At 33.6% G+C, this 6,311-nt stretch overlaps 1 pseudogene; it reads left to right on the top strand.

Moving 5' to 3' along the window:
- The first annotated feature begins 3,939 nt into the window (after window positions 1–3,939).
- Window positions 3,940–4,065, top strand: LOC145294349 (U2 spliceosomal RNA; annotated as a pseudogene).
- Window positions 4,066–6,311: the final 2,246 nt, after the last annotated feature.

Genomic DNA, 6,311 nt, shown 5'->3' with positions numbered 1-6,311 from the left:
TTTTTTATATTAAAATTGCTGAGAATTGAATCTCTCTTTATTCGCTGAGAATTATCTCCCTTGGCCGGTGTAACAAAATATTACCCTGTAAAAATTCTTTTTTATCTATTAGAAGGAAAAACTATTTTTAGAATTGGATTTTTTCGATTTCCGATACTTATCAGATATTGATTTCTATAAAAAAAAACATATCTAAGAACACTGCTAGATATAAATGTGTGAAATTGTAAAAGATGGTCTCACCTGTTTCGGAATCTATGAGGAAGCCACTCATCCACATACAAAGTGATAGTTATATGTGTGTGTGTGTGTTTGTGTGTGTTTAATCTGCTTAAAAACATAGTCTTAAGAAATATCCATTCAAGTGGCACTTTTGATATGGCTTTTAAATCTTGGATAACCACTTATAAAGGCCAAGACTCACTCGAGGATAAGGGTTGATAAGAAAGCATAATTGTCATTCGAAAGTTGAAGACCATTATGGGAGTCCTAAAACTGGGTACTATAGAGGGAGGAAAATTCGAGATTATATATATATATATATATATATATATATATATATATAAAAATGCAACTTTTTCTCTGTGTGTGTGTGTGTGTGTGTGTGTGTGTGTGTGTGTGTGTGTGTGTGTGTGTGTATGTGTGTGTGTGTGTGTGTGTGTGAGTTCGTGCCTTATAGACTTGAAAGTTTAAAATGTGGGAGGTATTTCTGCTGCACCTTATATAAAATTTAAAAACTTAAAAAAAAAAAAAGAATGAAAATGTTACTATAACGGATACAAGGCCACTTTTTCATTTCGAGGTGGGGTGGGTGGTTTGCTAGTTGTAAATAGAGAGAATCCGAAATAGCTGAAAGAAGAAAAAAGAGACGTTGAGATGAGAAAGAAAGAGAGAGAGAGAAAAAAAAAAGAAAAACTCGGAAATAGTAAGAGAAAGAAAGAAAAAAGCAAGAGAGGAATAAAAAAAAGTGAAAACGCAAGAGGGAGCCCCCCCCTTGTTCTTTTGCATGCAACAAATTGATTTGATACGTTGTTTTTATTGGTTAACAATGGAGGGGGGGGAAGGGTAGATAAGTCTACCGGCAGCGATCAGTCAAGCTTATGATTTGGTATTGAATTGGTGCAATTGAAAGAGAAATCCCAAGACACAAAATCCATCCAATTGGCTTTCCTCTTTCAAGAATGCATGCACGCACGCACACACAAATATAAAGGCTCTGGGCAAATAGCTCCACTGCCTTGTGGATGCCTTGGCAAAGGCAAAGGGAATAAACCCTGACAAAAATCTGATTTAGAGTCCCATGGGCGGATGATGAAGTACTGCAATACCTTTCCGGCAATTCCTGTAGCTGTGCTGACTCCCACCATATATGGCTTGCATTTCCCTCGGACTTTGCCTGCTACGCCGAAAGAGGAACCCTGGTAACTGGGTAAACCTAAGTCCCTTATCATCCCCCTCCCGAGATTGCATCTAGAGAGGCAACTCCAGGTTCGACTCTATAGCCTGAGCAGACGCTCAGTGCATCAGATACAGAAAGCCATTATCCCCTGAGACGGAAGGTTGCCATCATCTATTATATAAACCTCAGTCGTCTGTGTGTTTGTATGTCTGCTAAAAAAATGTCATCTGCATCGAACCGGCCTGAACCAGGTACCGTTAAAAAGAGCGATCTCTTGGACATATAATATCGAAAAATTAAAAAAAACAAATCGTCAATCATTTCCTGTAGAAATGTCGTTTTGTTTGAAGGTGGGCGGCAGAGTCAGATAAAAATCTTAGTTTCGACCCTGTTTATTAATCGTGAATGGTCGATCTGTTGTTTCATTTTAAAAAACTAAATTTGCAATGTGTTAACTTCAGTGATGTCTTGGTCTAACCTATAGTGTGTTCGCTCACGAATTTAACTTTTTCAAGTTCGTTCCCAGCACGCAGAATTTGTTTTTTTTTAATTCTCAACTTTCTTACGCGCGCCTAACATGCGGCAATTTGTTTTCTTTTTAATAACACGATTATACGACACCCAACTTCCGTTAGTCAAGTCTGTTTTGGAAAGAGAAATATTTGTGTGTGTGTGTGTGTGTGTGTGTTTAATAAATGTGTGTGTGTTTATGGAAAAAATGTGCTTATTAAATTATATTTAACCCATTATTTATACAAATCCTTTTATTCATGCAGCTCGATGTATTTTGAATATAACTCCAGAGCATGTAAACATAAATGACAACATGTCAATATTCCTGATTCCAAAATGTTGTTCATCTTACCATTTATTTTTTTAGCATGATGAAATGTCCAATTCTCATATTATATATATATATATATATATATATATATATATATATATATATATATATATATATATATATATATATTACACACTAGCAGGGAGACCCGACGTTGCCGAAATTGAATAATGATCAATGAATGTTTCACACTTCCATATTTTTATTGTAATCGAAATCGGTGCAATCGCCCATTTTTCAATTTAATCGATTGATTGCCTGATTTATTGTTGATTTTATCAAATTAATTTATTTATATATATATATATATATATATATATATATATATATATATAATGGCTTGAATTAAAGTTTATAATGCAAAAGTCAAGTATCAGGTTCAGTTGAGCTTTAAACAAAAATATTCATTTCGAACGCGCCCCCGTCATATCAGAAACACCTACTGTTGATTTTATATGCCTGTCCTTACTGTTCGTGCGGGGATAATGACTTGTATTTAAGTTTAAAGTGAAAAAGTCATGTATTACGGTGTAATTGGATTTTAAACAGAAACATTCATTTATATCCACTGTTGATTTTAAATGCTCATGCAGCCTAACATCGCAAGTGCATTTGAGAAGTTTTATTAAAAACTTCTCAAATGCACTTGCGATGTTAGGCTGCATAATTTCGATTCTCGATACTTATCGACGACATTCCGTTACAAACCCCGTTTAAGAACACTGCCAAGCACATAAAGTACCATTGTGTTTAATTTCATAAAAATCTGGCCAACCGTTTTTGAATCCATAGGAAACGAACTCACACACAAAGTATCTTTTCTATCATAGTGCAGTAGTATATCTATATTCTAGAAGTGTAAACAATGTTTAGTTTCAGAAGAGTTTCCGATGGTTCGTTGTTCTATTCAAGTCCTGGGAGGTGACTGGTTTGCAGTAGAATCTTTGAGTTGGAATCCACAGAGCAAAAGATTCTTTCCGTGTTGACACGAAGAAGAAAACATATGCGAAATTGCTACGGAAAGATTTAATATTTATGGAGCAATTCTGGTTTCTGATTGGTTGGTAGCAGAACGTGAATTAATTCGATTCGTCAGTTGCTAGCAGCATCGTTTATAAATAGAATCGCCCGATTGTGCGGGACCATACCCCATTATATAGAAAAAATATTGTAACATCCCCCCTATTTTTTATAATGGGTAAGTCCCTTTGGTTCTGCTCAAAAATAAATATATATTTTTATATTTATTTATTTATACACAACAAAATTAGAAATCATTTGGATCTTAAATTTTTAGCATGTAAAAAGACGCCATTTTTAATTGTGTTCAAATGTCAAACAGATATATATGTGTACAGAGAGGAGAAAAAAGAAAACTAGAATGTATTTTTACCTTAAAAGGGGATGGGTATGTGATAAATGAGGCTATTTCTTAAAGTAGATTATGCAGTTTTGTTCAAAAACACGCATACATATATACATATGAATATACATATTGATACACATACATGCAATATGTACCCGTTTAAAAAGAGTTTTGTTTTTGTTAATGAAAACAATTAAAAAAAATAGGACATTTTTAGTCGCGTGCAAGCGAATCTATAAGTCTGTCGGTCTGTCCGTAGCACTTTTGTGCTTGGCCTTTTTGATTAAGATCACAGGACTGTTGTTATTACATGCTGTTTTTAGCTTTTTAAACTTTTCTTGGCCTTTTGGCCAAGATCAAAGTGCAGTATCTGTTCTTACTACATGCTGTACTTATTGTGATATAAAGTGGGGGATCACTTTTCTGTATTAACTTAATGTAAAATGATCACCCACTTTACAACCAGTCAGTCTCAAAGGCATTCTCCAGATCATTCAAGTTGTTTTTGAAGGATTCGAGTTATTTTTTAAGCATTAAAGTCATTCTTAAGGTCATTCAATTCATCCTTAAGTTCATTAAAGTCATTCTAAGTCATTTACTTTTTATTTATTTAAGTCATTTCAGCCCATTTTTCAGTCATTTTTGTTTATCTTTAAGAATTTCATGTCAATCCTACATTCACGCATTCATTCATTACACGAGAGCACGCGACTAATGGCTATCGGCCTTGTTGATAAATAAGGAAAACTAATGTGCACAAAAATAAAAGCCAATTGTAATTTAAGCGCACCTTAAAATAAGCATGCAAAACGTATTTATTGAAAAGAAAATACGCACAGAAAATGTTTGCAAAATAGTGATGCAAAACTATTTGTCAAAAAGGAAATTTACAAGGAAAAGGTTTAAAAAATTGACTTTTTTAACGTCTTAAATTTTTTTATTTATTTCAGTTACGCATTAGTAAGTTAAAGTGCTAATACAAACAAAATGGTTGCAGTTTAACGTATTGTCCAGGACTATTTTTTTTTCAATATATAGAAATTTATATACATACAAGCCTGTGAAAAATTACTCAGTCGTATCCCCCAAAAAGTTTTGAAAAAAAAAAACGCTTTAACTTTATTCTTGTGTCGGGTTTCGTGAATACATCAGCGATATTTTGTTCTAATGATATGTAATTCAAAATAATGAATTCCTTTTTCACCTCGTTTTTTATGAAATGGTATTTTATATCTATATCCTTAAATCTTTGTTGATTAGCGTGTTCTGTGCTAAGACTATACTGTCTTAATTATCACAATTAATTACTACGGGGCTTTGAGTTAATTCTGGCTCTAAAATAGTCTTTAGGATATGTTTAAGGTAGAGTGCTTCCTGGGTCGTGTGTGTGATCGCGATAAATTCTGCTTCACACGTAGAGAGAGATACAATCTGTTGCTTTTTAGATTTCCATGGAATAATAGGCCCATTTTCTGATAGCCTGAAACAATATCCAGATATACTTTTTCGATCTTCGTCATTTTCCCGATCTGAAACTGAAAATCCTTCTAATTTTAGGGGATCTTTTGATTTTCTAAATACTAACTTCTGTTATTTAGTTCCTTTTAAATAACGAAGGACTTGTTTAGCTCTGTTTAAATCCTTCATTGTCGGTCTTGATAATTTTTGTGACAGTTTTGTTACTGTATATCAGGTCTCGTCGCAATTATTAAATATACAAGACTTCCTATAATTTGTCGTTTATTATTTTAGATTCTGTGTGTATATTTTTATTAATATAATTTTCGACTGGTGTAGGGCGTTTCTTGCACTCTCCCATTCCAAATTTTAATTGATTCATCGTAATAAGTCCTTTCCTTTGAGTAAATTATACCCCCCAAAACCAGGATATTTTGACAAGATCGGTCATTTTGAATCTTTTACTTAATTTGTTCTTAACATCAGTCAACATTATGTCACAATTTGATGCGATTAAAACATCATCGACCCATAAAACCAAAATCAGTAGTTTATTGTCTTTGTGTTGGGTATATAAACAAGGGTCTACAGCGTATTGTTGTTTAATCATATAATCGTGAAATACTGCATTCCAACACTGAGCACTCTGCTTCCGACCGTGCAATGACTTGTTAAGTCGCCACACGCTATTTTTATTTTTCATTATAAATCCTTCTGGAGGAGTAATATAACTTTCACAGTCTATTGGGGCATTCAAATAAGCATTTTTACGTCCATTTGATGGATGTTTAGGTCATATTACGGTGCGATTTGCAATAAAATTCTAGTTGTCGTTTGTGGTCGGTGAAAACGTAGAAAAATATTGTAAACCGTAAATCTGAGAGTATCCTTCAGCAACAAATTTAGCTTTGTACTGTTCAACGCCTGATGTTGTAGTCTTTTTTGTAAAGACCCATCTTGTAGAAATAACATGTTTATCTTTTGGGACAGGTACTACCGTATAGGTATTATTTTCGGTTAAAGCATCTATTTCTTTTTTTTATGGCAATTTTCCATTCATCACAATGGTCTGAATTAATTGCTTCGTTGAAGGTTTTTGGCGCATTTTCCATTGAATAGCAATAGTCGATTTGATAATATTTTATATTGTCGACCACAAAAAGATCGGGTCGTCTTCTATTTCTTTTGGGATATCTTTCGACTTTATCATCATCATCATGGACACTCTTGTCTCCGTCATTTTT

The sequence above is a fragment of the Euprymna scolopes genome, chromosome 15, assembly GCF_053919585.1.
Source record: "Euprymna scolopes isolate OS-2025 chromosome 15, ASM5391958v1, whole genome shotgun sequence".
NCBI lineage: Eukaryota > Metazoa > Mollusca > Cephalopoda > Sepiida > Sepiolidae > Euprymna > Euprymna scolopes.
The sequence above is the reverse complement of the archived record's forward strand: the minus strand, read 5'-3'. Positions and strand labels throughout refer to the sequence as shown.